Source organism: Triticum urartu, chromosome 5 (genome assembly GCF_003073215.2).
Source record: "Triticum urartu cultivar G1812 chromosome 5, Tu2.1, whole genome shotgun sequence".
NCBI lineage: Eukaryota > Viridiplantae > Streptophyta > Magnoliopsida > Poales > Poaceae > Triticum > Triticum urartu.
Genome location: NC_053026.1, coordinates 533380262 through 533400168, shown reverse-complemented (window position 1 = coordinate 533400168; position 19907 = coordinate 533380262).

Below are 19907 nucleotides of genomic sequence, written 5' to 3'. Positions count from 1 at the left end.
CAACATAGAACTAAGAAGATCAAACACACAAAAAAATCAACAATAAATAGTTTAATTATTTATTACAACTCAAACAAATAGTTTATCTTTCAATACAATAAATAGTACAACAATACAACATCAAACATACCACAAGAAACTAGTTTTGGCGCCCATTTCATGCCCATCACTCCTCGATTAGATCCTTTTGAAGATCATCATGCGTTTCAGCATGTCGAATGGCATGCTAGGACACAATAAATCGGGCCACCCTTGCAGCCCTCCTCCGCACTCGCACGGGACATCCCAACAACTCATACCGAGAATAGTCTAAATCTTGCTCACGCTCATTTCTGATGATCATTTTATGCAGGATCACATAACCATAAATGATGTACCAAATGATCTTTTGATCCCAAAATCTAGCCGGTTCTATAACAATAGCAAATTGGTCTTGCAAAATCCCAAAAGCTCTCTCCACATCTTTCCTAACCGTTGCCTGGGCATTGTGGAAATTAAGATTTTTCCTTACCTTGCAGTGCCGTCAATAGCTTCACAAATGTTTGCCACCTTGGGTAGACGCCATCCACAATATAGTAGTCATAGTTGTATGTATGACCATTTGCTACAAACTCCACCTATGTAGTTTCACCATTTTCAATCTTATTCATGAGTGGTGACCGATTAAGAATGTTGATGTCATTCAAAGATCCAAGCTTTCTGAAAAAAGCATGCCAAATCCAAGTCTCCTGATCGGCTACTGCTTCAATGATTATAGTGGAGCCCTTTTTCTGGCCGTGGAATTGTCCATGAAATGCCTTATGACAGTTCTTCCAATTCTAATGCATGCAATCTATTGAGCCAAGCATACCTGGAAATCTGCAAGCTTTGTTCATCTCCAAAAGCCTTGCAGTGTCTTCAGCATTGGGAGCTCTCGAATATTCCGGACCAAACACACTTACACAATTCTGACTACGAAGCGCTTGACACATCATGGCTTGAATCTCACCCATGGCCAAGTGGTCATCAACAAGATCCGCCGGAATACGTATGGCAACATACGCAAAGCGGCGTCACCTTTTGAAAGGTGCTAGGCCCGAGTTCTCCGGCGGCATTCCCCCTTTGCTGAAAAACCCGATCATGGCTAGCCAGTTTCTCTACAATGCGTCTGAACAACTCGGTGCTGATCCTAAAACGGCGCCGGAAATACGACTCAGGGTATATGGGATTATCCGCAAAATAGTGCATCATCAATCTGTTGTCGGCATCGATCTTATCCCTCCAAATTTTCTGCCGATCCATAACCGAACCAACATGCCATTCCTCCTTTGCTGAAAAACCGATCATGTCTCGCTAGTTTCTCCGTAATGCGTTTGAATAACTCGTTGCTCATCCTAAAATGGCGCCGAAAGTAGGACTTGGGGTTGTGGAATTCTCTGCAAAATAGTTCCTTATCAATCTGTTGTGGGAATCGATCCTATCCCTCCATAATTTCTGACGACCGATAACCGAACCACCGTGCTTCGGCTTTTTATTGCCGTGCATAGCTAGAATCATTGCGAGGTCCTCCTCCTCTTGAATACCAAATTCTTCGTCGGAAGAATCGTAGGATGAACTCATCTACAATATTGAATTTAAACTAGTTTAAAACTACAAACAACACGCACAAAATTCATCTATAAAATATAAAGTTAAAGTAATGGATACCTTGCAACCGTTTTGCCAAACACCTTGTGAGCGCTGAGTTGCAAACGGCCGTCGGGCGTTGTTTGTCGGAGGAATGGTGCGCTCAAGGGGCAGAGGCGAGGAGAGAAGGGGGAGGAAGCAGCGGCGGAGCGCAGGGATAGGCGGGGGAAGTGTCGATGGGTCACCGGAGCGAATGGGGAAGGTGCTGATGGAGGCGGCGCCGCCTGAAGATTCAGATCTGGCGGTTGGTGAGAGTCGCATGCCCAATTGCAATGTCCAGTATGCGGGAGCGGGCGCAGCAAATACACCGTGCGTGATGTCGATTTTCTCCACGCACTGAACCAAGTTTACCGCGCACGTGATTTTTGTGTGGCTGCTGGAAGGCCCGTTTCGGCCCCGCGCGCACAATGAACCGGTTTTTTCAGCACGCGGCTAAGATAGCGCACCTATTGGAGATGCTCTAAGAGTCAACTATTCCAAGTCTGTCAATGTGCGTGAAAGAAAATGCAGTTTTTTCTCAAATGTTAATATGTCATCTTGACACTTTCTCCTTCACTTATCTCGGGCAACCCCTCATCATCAAGCAAAAGATAGAGGGTTTCATCCCAGTGAATTGGAGATTAAAATAAGATGAAATGGTCGCTCCACACTTGGAATTCGGCTTATATGGGGGAACGCTCTGCCTGGTTAAACTAGTTCTCTACTCCCTGCTAAGTTTTCACACGGGCACTTTCCTCTTGCCCGCGTCCATAATTGTTCATATCCATAGATATACACAGTCTTTAGAGAAAATATATGGCATGAATGATATGGCACCCTCTTACTAAAGTATGCAAACCAAATATTTCTGATTGGACACACCCCAAAAACACAAGGCGGACGAGATTAGCCCAAACTGCATCATAAAAAAAAGGCGTGTCAAAAGTCGTCGTCCGCCCATTCTCAATGTTACACGCCCGTCTTCAATGGTATGCGGGTGTGTGCCTACAATACTTACACACGAACCACCAATACGTGCGTCACCTCACGTCGTGTCGCATCATGTGTCCGATCGAGTGGGCAACCGGCCAGCGGGTCGCACCGCACCGCAGGCGCTCATCGCATTCTATGGGACCGGCGTAGTTGTTGTAGAACGTGTACGCCTCCGCTTGTGAATCAAAAGTCATAAGCATTATCTTCCAATGCCTATCCAGCGATCTCTTGCTGGTATATTCAACATGCCCAATGTCCATGTCTAATTCACCATCATCATCATGGCTATCATGCCCAGTAGGACCATCGACCTCCTCCTACAAAATTACAAATAAACGCATGGTAGTTGCCATCACTTAGGTCATATGGTTGCATGCCATAGAAAATATTCAACGTACCTGGCTCACTTATCGGCATAAGATTCCTGAAAATCATTGTGCTCATTATGAACATCGAAATCTTTGTGTAGATTTAAAAAAAAACATGTAAGTTGCCATGCGGTTGTTTTCCATAAAAAAACACAAATCAACGTACATGCCACTTATGTTTTGACTCCCTGCACTACCCTCATTAATTTGAAAGTCATCAGCTGGTAAGTTTTCATAGGACGACCATGATTCATCTTCGTTATTATATCCATTCTCGCTAATGGAGCCATTACCACTTCCGAATTCATCATCGGGATATCCAGTTTCTTGCTCCATTTAAACACCTTGAGGTAGAGTCCACAATCACTACGTGTACTGCAGAACATCAACAAAGAAATCATCTCTCAGTTCAAATGCAAACTCGGTAACATTGTGTGATGCACAATGAAATATTTAGAGAAGCAACATCGTTGCGAATCATTTTGCACCATTTCAATGTGCAGATAAGAATACAGATGACAAACCTTTGATTTCTAAGGTGGCGGGGGTCGATGTCAGGCGAAAAGTTTGTCTGCGAGCGGGCGGTGAGGGGGGCATGCTGGAGGGGGCGCCTAGGCGGTGGGGGGTGGTGGTGGGGGGGGGGGGGGGGACGAGGACGATGTCCAACAAGGGGCGGTGGATGCCATCGAATATAGGAAGTAGCGGCGGTCGACGACACGTGCATGGGTCGTGGGCGGGCGGGGGAGGCTGCAGTTTGGGACAGGCCGGCGGATCGGGTGGGAAAACTTCTACGTGTACGTACAACTCATACATCCTAGAAGGACAGCTTACAGAGGTGGGTATATGTTTTTTGTCGAATGACCATACTGCCCTTATACATTAGGAGGGGGGTACCGAAGCGGAGCTCCAAACAAAAACGGCACGGTGGACTTGGAGTGCTCGGTGTGGCCACGCATAATAAATCCCTTTTGATCAAGAACAGTACAAGTTCGTCAACCAAGCTAATGCCTTAGGTAAAGCTTATTTGGGAGACACTATTCGAATGGCCTTCCCTCAGGAAAAATCGGAGGATCCTTTTGGTGGAAATCTCAGCTCAAACTTTTCCCACATTGCAAGGCAATGGCTAAACCCACTATTTCACAAGGTAATTATATCCTCTCATGGAAATATATCTAGGATGACCGGCTCTCTGTGAGAAATTTCCTGAACATTACTCTTTCTCCCACAACAAAAAAAATTGTCTTCATAACATAATACACTCTGATTATTTAGCTAAACATTTGCATGCACTACTCCCAATTCAAGCATTCCAGCAGTTTGAAAGTTTGCAAAACCTGCTAGCTCTGGCTAACCAGAATGACAAATCATGATAAGTGGGTCTACAAATGGGGTACTAATTCTACCCTACATGGCTATGAGATTTTGAGAGTAACTTGCGATGCTCATATCCTCTTGAAAGTACTATGGTAATATGATAGTCAGTTGGGACACAAAATTTTCCTTTAGCCTTTGCTCTATGATGGGGTCAAGACGAATAATCTACTTGAGAAAAAAGACTTATATAGGCCAGCGTATACTTGTTTTCTATTTCAAGAATATCTTAAGGAGACTTCTCTACAATTGTATTGGGACTATCCGTTCCTCGTGGTTGCAGGCACCCATTAACACTACAAAATTCAAGGGTGTCTCCTTTTATGTTACGTGTCTATTCACTTGCAAGATACGGCCAAAAGGAATTTCTATGGACATTATAACCATGCACTACTAAAGAAAATCCTAGTAGTAGCGCGGGTTTAATGCCCTCTAGTAGCGCAGGCAGCCGCGCTACTAATAAGGCGCTACAACTATTACTTAGCAGTAGCGTGTGCGACAACCGCAGCGCTTGTCCACTACCGTGCTGCTGCTAATCTAGCTAGTAGCAGCGTGTTTACTATCCATCGCTACAAGTATTTTTTAGTGTATTTATACGTCGTTATACAAATTTTGGTACAATACCAATTACGAGGTTTATAACATTATGTCCATAACAGTGTGTCAAATGAAGGTGGATTAGGTTCAAGTGGGGATAATATATGGTGCATGTCAAAAGTATACTACTAATCCAAACTTGATCTAGTTTGGACTAGTAATACTTTCGATGTGCATCACATGTTGCCTTCACTTGAATCTAATCTGCCAGCACAAGCTATTTAATCATCATCATAGTCATTACCACCAACAGTATTTATTTAATCATCATAGTCACAGTGTAGCACATCAGCATCTTCAAACTCATTCTAGCTAGCTAATCACCACTAACACTAGCTGCGGTAGCTATCTAATCACCACCAACACTAACTAATAATAATCATCATAGTCATTACCACCAACACGAGCTATTTAATCATCATAGTCATAGTGTAGCACATCATCATCTTCAAACTCATTTCTAGCTAGCTAATCACTCCTGCTGCTCTCTCTCAGGTAAAATAACATAAAACATGTGTAGCACTCCTCCTTCATCAAGTTGAAGCATGCAGATGAACCTGTCTCCTAATCATGGGCTGCGCTTCAGATTGCTGCCCCCTAGTACTTCTCTGTGATCGTTCACAATTTTGCTCCAGTCTGTTACTATTAAGCATTCCTTGCTATTAGAAATCATGAATGCACTAAAGTGCATTGTAGGATATCTTGGTCGTAAGCTAACAATATTCATGGTACCTTTAGTATCGATCAAATGAGGCACAACATTCATCGGGAGTCCATGTTGAAGAACATCATATAGTAAATACTTAGCAATGAAGTTTAACTTAAAAAATAATGTATGCAAAAGATGCACCGAGGACAAATAGTAAAAATCTTAACATCTTTCCTAAATAGATGTGACCGTAGTTCAGTACGAACACTATTGGTCGCACGTTTTGAGTACTAACATTTTTAAGTGCAGGAAGAAAATTTGTCTTGACAGTATGAAGATCCTCAAGGCATGAAACATAATGACTTAGATCCTCGCAGTTTAGTTCAGCCCCGGGACAGTAGTAGGTCCTGTATACCAAGGGCTGGACATGTTTGCTTGAACGGAAATAAGCTGACAATAGAAATTAGTTGTCAACTATTTTTGAATAAACAATATCAAAGACATAAATATGGTTGAGAAACTCACATAATGGTATAACTGGAGGCGTCTGCACATCGACCCAGATGTCGATATTACCTTCAATATCATCTTCTGAACAAATATCAAAGGTGATAACCATATTAGGCTCAAATGCATAAGTCTTGCATAGTGCTTGCCAAGTTTTGCATCCAAAATAGCTGTAGTCATCTGCGTTCTATAATTTTGCGTGGAAAATACAACCATGCTCGGTCTTCAAGTAAACTCTCTTTACCTCCATAGTACGACTGAAACCTATCTTATTCAAGACAAAAACTCTTGCATGACAGGGGATACGCTAATAGAATAGTAAAACAAATTATAAGTTGAAGCAAATGAAGCAGATGTCATGCTTAATTACGAAAAAAAACTTGTCGTTGTGACTTACTGTATCAACTTCGAAGTTCTCGTCCAGCTTGATGCTGAAGCGCCTATCATCATCTAGGAAGATTCCGTCGCACAGGCCGCGCTCGTCTTTGCAGTATTTGCAAATACCGAAATCCTTTTCGTCGCCAGACATTTCCTATGTTCATAGTTGAAACATTAATTAAAAGTCGATCGAAGACAACTACCAGGATACTCAACACACAAATCCGGGGCACTCGAAATTTCCTACATATTCTGGCACAAGTCATGCCAAAATTCACGGAAAAATCCGGCATGACCTTTGCTAAAATAGGACATATCGAGCGCCTGAAATTTGCCAAAAAGGAAATGAATCAACACTCCGGCGAAACATAGGCCACTTGGAGGTGTAACCTGCAAACATGACCGGCCACTTGGGCAAGCACATATCCTATTTGAGCAACACAAGATATACATTTCAAAATATCTTATAGGACTCATATTGACATGAGCATTCAATAAGCAAAACCAAATCGTAAAATAAATAAGTATTCAAATTAGCATGCATTCAATAAGAAAAAGTAAATCATCTCATGCGTCCGTACATCGTCAAATATTATCAGCAATACATCCCGAATAGTATCATACATATAACATTACTAATACAACTAAAACCCTAGCGCACGGCGGGTATCGGCGCGGGCGGTGGACACCCAAAGAGAAGGAACCATCACATGATCATAGCTCCAGTGAGATCCCTCGAGAACCTGTCAGGTATTGGAGAACATGTGCTCTAACGCAAACAAGTAGCGACGGACGTGCGCGTCCTCCTCGCTCACACGGTGACGTACCACCTCCGCGGGGTCCTCAAGCCTCTGCACCGTCACTGGCCCACACGACCGTCACCAAAGAAGGTTTGGGTCAACGATGGGCTGGCTCCTCACCAAGTTGCGCCCCCCGGTAGGTAGCGCCTCCCAGTACCAGCCCGGCAGAGCCCAGTCCCGGACATGGCCCATCTGGTCAAGCAGGTGTCCTCCGCCGAGTCGACGACGAGGATGCGGGATAGGCATCGTCGATGTCGATGCGGAAAAAATTGCTTTAACTAAAAAAATAACAACAAGTTCTAACTAGTTCTATTAATTCAACTAGTTCTTACTAATTTGATGCAACTAAAATTTGAAGAACCCTAGCTAGGAAGAGGTAGGGGAGGGGAAGGAGCAGGTGTGCTCACCTCGGGTGCCTGCGGCGAGGGAGGGGCAGGCGGCGTCGAGGTCGGGGTCGGGGCTCGGGTGCGCGGCGGAGGCTGCGTCGAGGGTGTGCGGAGAGCGACGGGAGAGCGCGCGGAAGCCGACGGCCGGCGACAGCGGAGGAGTTGGATTTGGGGGAAGTGGCCGTGGGGAAAAACGACCGCGCGGTTAAGTCAGAAGTAGCAGTAGCGCGTTCCAGGAAGTGCGCTACTGCTAAGCTAGCTACAACATTTTCCTCGATACGCGCTACTGCTATTCCTTTCTCTTTTTTCCCTTTTTCATTTATTTTTCTTCACATTTTATTTTTTTCTTTTACCTTTTTCTATTTCTTTCATTTTCATTTACTTTTCTATTTGCTTTTCATTTAATTTTATTTCCTTTAGCAGTAGCACATATCATCGTAAACGTGCTGGTACAAAGCAAGTAGCGGTAGCGCGGTTTTACGTAGATTGCTACTACTATGTGTACCCTATCAGCTAAGCCGTGGGAATTTTAGTAGTATCGCTTTTATCTTCAGGTGCGCTACTGCTAAAATTGTATCTATAGCGCCGTTTACAGCAGCGCGCTACTGCTACTTAGCACCAGCGTGCTTTTTTAACACACATTATAGCTAAAGTTCTGTGTATAAGGCTTTTCTTAGTAGTGATGTGTTGTTGGAATCTCTGGATCCCAAGGAATAGCAAAATCTTCAAGAATGCACCTAATTGTATCCAATCCGCATGGAACAAATTAAAGGTTGGACTTCTGTTAGTCAGGCCTGGATGGAGTCCCAACCTTGAGTTGTTCCTCTATAGCCTTTCCTTTTTCTTCTTTCTTATTTTATTCTGTTTCGTGTAATAATATGCTAGTGCCTCTTTGGCCTAGAGACGTGTATTGGTGGATGTGATTTTGGAATGACACCTCATCAAGATGTCGATTACAACACCGTGTCATGTTCCAAAGTGAAAACTCTTTTCCTGTCCTTTAATGGTCGGGTTCAACAACGATGAAATTGCGTTTGTTGTTGTGTTGGTGTTCACTGGCCTACCTCGGTAATCAGGATGAAAATCCTTGTCTATGCCATCTTCAATTGGACGTGGCGATGATTGCACGTGCACGTTTATTCCTTCTTGATGGCATTTTGTGGAAGCAATCAACTTAGTCATAGGTGTTAATTACATATCTTATAATGGTTCGTCCATTGTTGCCTTTGTTATGTACCCTGCTTAATAATTAATAAAAAAATATGTACAATGCAATGATGTAGTGGCTGGGGGTTTCAACCTCCTTTAAAAAATGTAACTATTTAATTTGTTATGTTTCAATAAAGTTATTGTCTTTCCCCTAAAAAAGATAATCTACAACTTCACATGGTTTACCACCACTAGATCCATATTTCCTTTTCCTATATATCATTTTGAATCTTCAAGTTGTGGTGCCTATAAACAAGTTGAGCACACAAACACTTCTAATAAAGCAAATTTTTAAATTTTTTTAGAAAAGGAGGATGTACCCCCGGTCTCTGCATCTGGACGATGCATGCAGCCGTATTAGTAATTATTTATAAAGAAAATACAAGGTGATACATCAGTAAGCCTGAAGCCACCATCTTGGCAACACCGTTGCTAATCCTATTCCCTTGATGAAGGTGTGACGAATGTCCGGGTCTAATACCAAACAGACATCGCAGCAAAGCCTAACATCTAAAACCGGGTGTCCCATCCAAGCCACTACCTGGATTGGGTCCCATACCGATCTGTCACACTCCCAGTGAGCACCACACGCTGCAAGGGCCGTCACCTCCATCATTCCTCGGTCCATCCTCAGAGCAGAACTGAAGCACCGACCTTGCCAGGCCTCTCTGCCATCAATGCCACCATGACGCCAGACAGCTTCCTCCTCCTATGCGAGTCCATCTCCGCGCATCAGACGCCGAATCTCCACCGCGTCACGCCACCGAGATCCGCCACCATCGATGTGTAAGATGAAGCACCGCTCCACCAAAGACGCCGTCCTCTGGTCCCTCGAGCATGTGTGCACCTCCAAAAATGACGCCCCCAAGGGGGAAATGACAGTAGAGAGCCGCCATCATCCGATCTACTGATCTAGGGTTTTCCCCGAAGGTAGCAGAGAGTGTCCTTGAACTTCTCCTCGGCGATGCCTTCAGGAAGGGAACAACGTGGACAGCGTCGCCATCGTCGGCCTTGGCAATAGCCAATAGCAGGTTTTCACCCAGATCTGATCGAAAACCTCCATCTCTCGTGCACGGGCTGCCGCCATCCTTGCCGGGATGTGGATGATCCAGGCCGCCGCTGCCAGATCTCAGCAAGGAGAAGTCCCCCCACCGAGACTCGCCGGCCGAGCAGGGGAGGCAAGACCGCGCCCGCAGGACCAGATCCACGATGGATCTGTGACCGCGCCGCCGCCCTGAAGCCAACCCCTCGTGCAGCTGCCACAGCCTGGCCACCCGCTCACGCCGCCGTCTGGCCGCCGCGCCGCACGACGCGCCCTCGCCGCATCAGGCAAGACTCCGCCGCGCCGCCGCATCTCGCGCTACAGCCGCACACCGGGAAGAGAAGAAGGGCCCCGCCGCCGCCGACGCGCATCCGGGTCTTCGCTCGGCGGCTCCTTCGGGTGGCGGCGAGGGGAGGGGATGGTGTAGGAGGCGGGCGCGGGGTGGGGGCTAGGGTTCCCCCGCCACCGCCCGCTAGAGCGACGCGAGGGACGAGGGTTGGGGAGGTACGCCTCGTGAGATAAAAATTACTTTGAATTATGCCTAAAAAGGCAGTATTTTGCAGTACTTTCAGGAGCTACTGAAACTATTGGTAAAATTCAATTCCCTGGCATTTGTGCCAAATGCTCAAGTTTCTTTATTGATCAACTATAACCGCCACATTGTCAATGCATAGGCATGTATAATTTCCAAAGAAGAAAGCAAGAGTTAAAGCATAGCATCAGAGTTTTCGTATTCCATGCTTTTGGGAAAGCAGCGCAGTTGGTGCCTTCCTTTGTTTAAAGAAAAAAACATCGTCCCTTCGAAGAAGCACCCTGTTTGGTAGTGGTAGTAGTATATTTTAGTTGGCACTGGCATGATTGGAAGCAAGCATCAAGCTGCCTGCTGCTGTAGGATTGTTTATATAGTTTCTTATTTCTCTACCTATTTCTTTTGTATGGGTGGCTATCGATGATTGATCATCTGTAATATGATATGTTAAACCTCCGGATTGTTGGTTATATGCTTGGTTTCTATTAACAGAAATCAGGGGGAAACCCTCTCTTAAAAAAAAAGTTTAGAACAGAACATGCCACTTGCATGGCCTATATAATTGAATTCGGAAACCGGTCGCGGCCGTCTATCTCATTCTCAGAGATCATGGCAATCATAGCGGCAGGGGCAGCTGCACTGGTAGTAGAAGCGGTGTTTCCACTCACCGTCCATGGAGCAGCACCTTATTCACCGGAGGTGCCTTTGGCGACTGCTGGGGGACATCTACTAAGCTCCCTAGAAATAACCTCCTGTGGTGAATCGAGGTGTGTGAACGTTGCATGGGCCCAGATGATGCGGAGGACGTGTTGTGCTTGCAGCTTGATTATGTGTATGCCTATTTTTCTTGTATACGTGGTGGGTTTGCTTCTTTGTTTGTCCAGTCAAGAAAAAAAACTCTATTATCACATCCGACAAATTAAAGACTCACTATGGGTATCGACCCACAAACCTCTCGCATATTTTTGGACCGTGCTGTTCGGACAGCGAAAGCCATCCAACGTATCGGTTCGTAAGGCGGTCCGGATGCGATTCCTACCGCAAACCAGAGACAAACATAGGGCGTTTTGTGGGAGTCCGGATCGCTTCTAAACCCGCTTCTAACCGTCTGGCCCACCAAAAACCCATCCTCCCTTCCGCGCGTGCTTCCCGCCCGAAACGGTCAGCACCGCTCTTGAGCGTCAGTGGCTGCATTCATGTCCGGCCAGAGCAGACACGACCGCTCATTGGCACTAGCATTGAAGCGGCGCGCCGGCCGAGAGAACACCATCTCCGCTGCTTCCAGGTGCAGATGATTGCAGCGTGTTCATACGACAAGACTGCCGTCCGTCCGTCTGCCGCCCACATTGATGGCACACGTTGCTGAGGCGTCTCCTTCGGCGTCACCTATCCATTCCTCTACCGCCCGCCATTGCTATATAAACCGCTGCCCCGGGCATAGCCGCATTCATCTCGCCTCCGATCCCTCTGTGCACCACTCCCGCCAAGGATTCCTCCCCGGCCAAAACTCTCTTGGACGGGCTGACGCCGGACCAAAAGAAGGAAATGACCGCCATTCCTGCCGGTTGGATGGCCGATAGGCAATCGGAGGATGACGACGTCCGAGTGGAGGACGCTGCCGACGACGAGCAAGCGACAACCTCCTCCTCCGCGCCACCCTCGCGGGTGCATTACATGGTTGCTGAGTACATTTAAAAAATATAAACATTTTCTAAAATACCTTCTGAAATTATTACACATTTAGTTGTTTTTAGAACTTAAGAAAAAAAAGCAACATAAATACTCCCTCCTTTCCAAATTACTTGTGGCGGACTATCCATTTCTGCGACAAGCAAATCAGGACAGGGGGAGTAAAAAAAAAGAAACCAAAGCAGGTCAACCTATATTAATGGGTCGGCCCAATATATGAATTAGCAGACGGGGAAGTGCTATTGGACTCTATAAGAATCGAAAAGCAACGTTGGTACACTATGCGCCGCCGAGGTGGGGAATGGAGGGGGTGGATGGGACGGCATGGTCAATTATCTTGGGGGTCGACCTTTGTGTGAATTTCATTGAAATTGTGTGTCGTCTCGCGTTCAAACTGTAACTCCAACAAAAACCATTGCAAGAAGAAACACCAAGCCTAGCATAACTAATGTCTGCAACCCAGCGACCAGTTTTACATCCACCGATAATTAGACCCAGCAAGAGAGGAACGGCGCGGCAAAGCGCGCGATAGCTTCTAGTACGTGATCATGCTGTTAGAGATTGGGAATGCTGGGGGACATACAATGGATGTGGTTTCCGGAGATTGGATTGGCTCCATAATATTATTTGTTCTGTTTGCTACACAAATATAAAATATATGTTCCTAACGAATATGATTAAAAATATTTACATGTACATAATTAATCGACCTCAACCAAAGAATCCCAAATAATATTGTCTAGTATATTCATCTTAGTATCAAAATTATACTAATCATATTTTTTTGGAAACGAAAATATTGTAGATAAAAGTATTATATTTTGAACCTCAACGCGAAAACTAGGAAACCTTGTCCCTCGACTGTTAAAATTGAATACTTTTGGTTTTCTGGATTCATTCCCTGTTGGTAGCTTCATGAACATTCATCATCAACACTTATGATTCATATATGAGTATGAGAATATATGCAATGGGGTCTTAGGGTTATATTGGCGATAGAAGCTAAACCTTTCTCCTTGATCATACCGGTGTAAAGAGAGACCTTTTGTTCTTTGCTACATCTGTAGTGCAACTCTTAATCGCCATCCCACACCAGCACACCAGCATAATATTAGGTGTGTGGTGGGCATGCGAGGGAAAAGCTTATATTTTTCTGGTGGCAGCAAAATTCACGAAGGTGTGTTCTCGTGGTGTTCCATAATAAAAACGCAAAGTAAATAGATAGAGGTGGTCGCTGGTGGGGGTGAAACCCTTTTCGAAAGCTTCTTGTAGAATTTTCGAAAAAATAGAGTTTACATGTTTATGTTTACAATACACTAATAGAAAAAGGGTCTTTTGTCCAGGTTATAGATGGCCTTTAGTCCTGGTTCTGGAACCGGGACTAAAAGCGTCCTTACTAAAGCCTCCCCTTTAGTCCTGATTCTTCAATTTAATCTCTAATCACCCCTCATCACTGCTCAATTTAACCTCTAATCTTTAATCACCCCTCATCATTTTAAATCATCTAACTTATTGGCAGGTCACCCATTGTCGGTGTCAAAACCGGCGGATCTCGGGTAGGGGGTCCCGAACTATGCATCTAAGGCGGATGGTAACAGGAGGCAGGGGACACGATGTTTTACCCAGGTTCGGGCCCTCTTGATGGAGGTAAAACCCTACGTCCTACTTGATTATTCTTGATAGTATGAGTAGTATAAGAGTTGATCTACCACAAGATTAAAGAGGCTAAACCCTAGAAGTTAGCCTATGGTATGATTGTATGTTGGTCCTACGGACTAAACCCTCCGGTTTATATAGACACCGGAGGGGGCTAGGGTTACACAGAGTCGGTTACAAGGAAGGAGATCTGCATATCCGTATTGTCAAGCTTGCCTTCCACGCCAAGGAGAGTTCCATCCGGACACGGGACGAAGTCTTCAATCTTGTATCTTCATAGTCCAACAGTCCGACCAAAGGATGTAGTCCGGCTGTCCGGATGCCCCCTAATCCAGGACTCCCTCAGTAGCCCCTGAACCAGACTTCAATGACGATGAGTGCGGCGCGCAGATTGTCTTCGGCATTGCAAGGCGGGTTCCTCCTTCGAATACTTCATAGGAGATTTTGAACACGAGGATCGTGTCTGGCTCTGCAAAACAAGTTCCACATACCACCCTAGAAAGAATAATATTTCCACAAATCTGATCTACTGACATACCCCGTAGCGTGGCATCACACCACAGCCAGGTCTTTATTCGAATCGTTTTTCATAACCTATCTCGGCGTGTTTCGCGCGGCGGTTTCCTTGACACGTCTTGTTGAAGTAGAGATCGTGTCCCCTTATTACGGGATTTCCATCAATACGGACATGGGTAACCCAACCGCGCCATCAATTACGGCGCTTGGGGGATAAGCGAGTTTTACAAGGCTGGTGAGGGCGCATAGTTTCGTCCGCCCTTATAAAGGGATAAGGTTTCACCTTTTTCTACCCACGCCTTCTTCCTCCTTGCTCATCCATTTTCGCGCACTCGAGCTCCAGTGCCCAAGTCCACATCCTTCTCCTCAACTCTTCCCAAACATGTCCGGAGCGGGAGGCAAGTGGCACATCAAAAAACTACGTGGGGCCGGATACTTAGCCGCGGATTTCACGCACCGGCTGCCAGCCGCGGGGCAGATCTTCCCTACCCCAGAACCTCACGAAAGGGTGGTTTTCCTCCCCCACTTCGTCCGCGGACTGGGGTTTCCTCTTCATCCATTCGTCCGCGACCTTATGTTCTATCATGGGCTGAACTTTCATGATCTGGCCCCAAATTTCATCCTCAACATCTCGGCGTTCATCGTTGTGTGTGAGGCTTTCCTCCGCATTCGGCCCCACTTCGGCCTGTGGCTGAAGACCTTCAATATCAAGCCGAAGGTGGTTGGCGGCCAGCAAAAGGAATGCAGCGGAGCCATGGTGGGCAAAATGCCCAACGTTACATGGCTCAAGGGCTCCTTCGTGGAGACCATAAAGGGGTGGCAATCGGGGTGGTTTTACATCACCGAGCCGCGCGACACCAACTGGGTGGCGGCCCCCGAGTTTCGATCCGGAATCCCCATGCAGCTCACTTCCTGGAAGGAGAAGGGCCTGTCCTGGGGCTCATCGGTGGAGCTGGACAGACTCCAGAAGTGTATCCGGAACATGATAAGCAAGAAACTTAAGCTTGTCAACATAGTCCAGGTCATGCTCTTCCGCCGGATCCTCCCGTGTCAACAACGGGCTTTCAACTTATGGGAGTTCGACCCCGCCCAGCACCAGACTCTGTGCGAGCTCTTCGACACGAGGCATAAGGACGTCTGGAAGGTGCTGTTCAAAGGCGCGAAGCTCCTTGCGAATCCGGTAAGCTCTGTACACCGGGTAGGGTATTTATTTCTCATAGCTTAACCATGTGCGGGGTCTGAGCTCGCATGCCTTTGACAGGACTGGGTGGAGACATCGGAGCAGATTAACTGTCCGGCCCCTCTGCCCGAAGACCCTGCAGATGCTCTCCTGACAGAGATGCGGACTTCGGCTCCTTATGAGGTGCCGGAGAAGACCAATAAGAAGGCCACGGGAACCCGAAAGAGTTCCCGGCGCCAGGTGGTATCGGACACATCGTCTGATAACTCCGAGACGCATTCCTCCCGTGAAAACGAGGACAAGGAAGATGAAGATTCTCCCCCTCCAGCCGGGGGAGACAAGAAAAGGAAGCCCGCCCCACCCGGGGAGGCCGAAGGGTCCAAGAAGGGAAGGACTCTCCTTCCAGACTGCTCCACCACCGCCGTTGATGGCGAATACGAGTGGCTGCTCAGGGCCAAGCCCCTGGCGAAGTCGTAAGTATTCAGATACTAGAGTAACTCATAGCATACTTTTGTTGCACTGCTTCTCCTAACATCGAATATGATTATGCAGTCCGCCCCGAGCCCGTATCGACGTATCCTCGTCGGACGGCTCCTTGGACTCGTCGGATATGAAGAGTGATACACTTCCAACTGCTGCCTCTCCTTGCCCTACGGACAATGCCGAGGTATTGTCTCAAGGGGCACCGAGCCGGGGGGAGGTAGTCCCGGAGGCGCCTCAAGACGAACTTCCGGACTCCAGGCGCGAAAGGAGCAAGACTCCCAAGGGCTCCAAGTTCGGCCCCCAGCTGAACGCCGCGCCGGGACCTTCGATGGTTCCGGACTCCGACTAGTGGCCCCCTTCCAAGAGGGGCAAGCCGCTCGTGCCGGTGACCTCTGTCCATCCAGAGGCACCGGACAACCTGCTGGGAGCGCTTCGCGGCGCTTCCATCGATGAAGAGCACCACACTATTATGAGTGCAGTGATCAAGAAGGTTCAGTCCACCAAGAGCGGACTGACTGAAGCCTGTGCCAGCCTTCTAACAGGCTTTGAGGTAAGTATTTAAAATATAGGAAAATATTACCGCATAGACAGTAGCCCCTGATGCTCTGTTTGGTGTTCACAAAGAAAAGCCAAATAGAGGATCAAATAATATCTGCAGGAGTCTAATATAAGTATGTCTGTATGCGTATGCAGGCTTTGCTGCTGACCTCTGCCGTACTGACTGCGGAGGTCGCCGCACTGAAGTAGGACCTCGAGCGGTCCGAAAAAGAGCTCGGCCTTGCTAAGAGGCAAATCGAGGAGAACAAAGGTAAGTAATACCTTGTCTATATAAAAAAGAAAATGTGGTTGCGAAATGACAGGGTCATCATAATGTGCCAGGGGCGACGACCGAAGTGGTGACCCTGAAGCAAGCGTTGTCCGAGGCCGAAAACAAAGAGGCCAAGGAGCGCACCGAGCGGGAGAAACAAGAGGCACGGGTGGGCGAGGTGCAGCAAGAGCTCCAGGCTCTCGTGAAGAAACACTAGACTTTGGAGCTTGACTCGAAGACGCGAGAGACCGAGCTTGCTGTGGCCCTTGAGAGCACAAAGCATGCCAAGGCTGAAGCCCAAAAGGCCCTCCAGGAAATTGAGGCGATGAGGAAGATAGCGGCGGGTAAGGCATTCAATATGCAAAGCAAGCATTTGAAAGTAAATTACTTGTTACTTACCCGAGTCAAGAGCTCTCCAGGAGCATTCGCAGATTTGCCCCGCAGCGTGTCGGATGCCGTGAAATATTACCAGGCCGAGGAGGGGAGCACGACGGAGAAGTTGTTCTGGTCTCAGTATACTAGGACCAAACACCCGATGCCTGTGAGCGACCAGCTGAAGTAACTGGTCGAGCTGCACAAGGCGGCCGAACAGGCCATGAGGGGCCTTAATAGTCCGGATGTGGCCTGACAGCTCCCTTCCCAACAGGTACTTCGGCCTGGTGAGGCGGCTTGTGGACGCCTGCCCCCGGCTGGAAGTCATCAAGCGGTCCGTCTGCATCGAAGGTGCCCACCGGGCTTTTGCCCGTGCGAAGGTGCACTGGGCCAAGATGGACGCCGAGAAGCTGGTGAAGGAGGGCGCAGGGCAAGGAGCATCGCCACCCTGAGATGTATTATGAGGGTGTCCTGAAGGGTGCCCGTCTTGTGGAGGACGAGTGTGCGAAGGATGTAATTTTTGAATGAACTTGCTCGTGTGATCCTGTATTATGAAAACTTGTTCATATGCGCTATGCAACGCTTGTTTGAATTTAAAATATTACCTTATGTGCGGCTGTTTATTAAATCTGAGAGATGGCCAGTCGTCGGCTTCTGCCCCCGTGCCCCACGCCTTAAGCCGGACAAAGCCGACTCCTCGCTCTAAGCGGCATAAGTCTTTAGGGACTCGAGACTTCTCGAACATCGACCAGCTCTCGCCTTATTATGACAGTCAGTTTTTGCTTTCTCTACTGAGGTGCTTGCCCAGATGAACGGGGCACATCGCAGTAGTTCTCCAATGGCTACCTTAGCCGGATATAGCGGAACGAAGGTACCAAAGCATGGGAGCCGGGCAAACCCAACTATTGACCCAAGACATGATTTGGAGCTGATGCATATAATACTATAAGTTCGGGGTGCCGCACTGTTGAAAGTGTTCGGACTTCTCACGCCGTATTATGGGGTACGCTTAAGCCCCTGGCGTATTGGCCATACCAGAGTGTAGGGGTGTTGAATGTCATGAATGAACATATATATAAAAAAGAATAGAGAATGCGATAATAGTCTAGTGCTATGCATTGTTTATTCAAAAAGGTGCGTCGAAGCAGAATGATACAAGTAGTGCGATAAGCAAAAAGTAGGACTATTTGACATGTCCCCTTCAAGGGCAACCTGTGGAATGATATTTGAAGCAAGTATTTCATCGTTATCAGAGACCACCTGGTAGTTCCGTGGTGCGACGTAGCTTTCTGCCTCCTTGGTTGTTGCATCGTGTGTCCGGCAATCGTACTGCCGGACGGGGCTTCCAGAGATTAAAGTCCTGAAAGAGAGAAAAATAACAAAGCGGGAAGCCCCTAGTGCGGTTGAGCCGCGTCTTGGGGCGTGTCGTAGTCGTGCCCCCCTCCCCACCTGTGCCCATGGTATTTTCAATGCGTAATTATGTACGCGTGGCACGGATTTCGCCGTTTGGCTGGGACTGGGGTGGGGGCCGCATTGCTATGCGAGCTCGGAACGTGCCAGGCGGTCTTGTTGCCGATTACTCCGGGCGCGCTTGAAGGTGTCCGGGTCTTTAATCGCCGAACTGGTGGATTGCCTTAAGAGGCTGCTTTGCGCTTCTGCTGCGAGGGCCGCAGTGTGCTCCTCCGTGCGGAGAGAGCGCTCTGTGTTTCCATTGACTGTGATGACCCCCCGAGGTCCTGGCATCTTGAGCTTGAGATATGCATAGTGCGGTACCGCGTTGAATCTCGCAAATGTGGTTCGCCCGAGCAGTGCATGATAGCCACTACGGAACGGGACTATATCGAAGATTAACTCCTCGCTCCGGAAGTTATTCAGGGATCCAAAGACCACTTCCAGTGTGACTGAGCCTGTGCAATGGGCCTCTACACCTGGTATGACGCCTCTGAAGGTCGTTTTTGTGGGTTTGATCCTTGAGGGGTCTATACCCATTTTGCGCACTGTGTTCTGATAAAGCAGGTTCAGGCTGCTGCCGCCGTCCATAAGGACTCGAGTGAGGTGAAATCCGTTGATGATTGGGTCTCAGACTAGTGCGGCGAATCCACCATGACAGATAATAGTGGGATGGTCTCTGCGATTGAAGGTGATCGGACAGGAGGACCATGGGTTGAACTTTGGGGCGACTGGCTCCAACGCATATACATCCCTTAACGCATGCTTCCACTCCCTCTTGGAGACGTGGGTTGCGTATATCATGTTCACCGTCCGCACTTGTGGGGGGGAAACTCTTCTATCCTCCGGTGTTCGGCTGCCGGGGCTCTGCCTCGTCATCGCTATGTAGCCCCTTATCTTTGTTTTCGGCGTTTAACTTGCCGACCTGCTTGAACACCCAACATTCCCTGTTGGTGTGGTTGGCTGGCTTGTCGGGGGTGCCATGTATTTGGCACGAGCGATCGAGTATACGGTCCAAACTGGACAAGCCCAGAGTGCTTCTTTTGAATGGCTTTTTCTGCTGATCGGGTTTAGAGCCTCTGAATCCGGCATTGACTGCCGTATCCTCGGTATTGTCGCTATTGACGAAGTACCATGGTTCTTTCATATATTATTGCTGCGATCCAGCTAGCTGTCCTCTCCCGTGCAAAAGCGGGTCATCAGTGTCGTGAGGGCTACCATAGATTTCGGCTTTTCCTGGCCAAGGTGCCAGGCGAGCCACTCGTCGCGGATGTTGTGCTT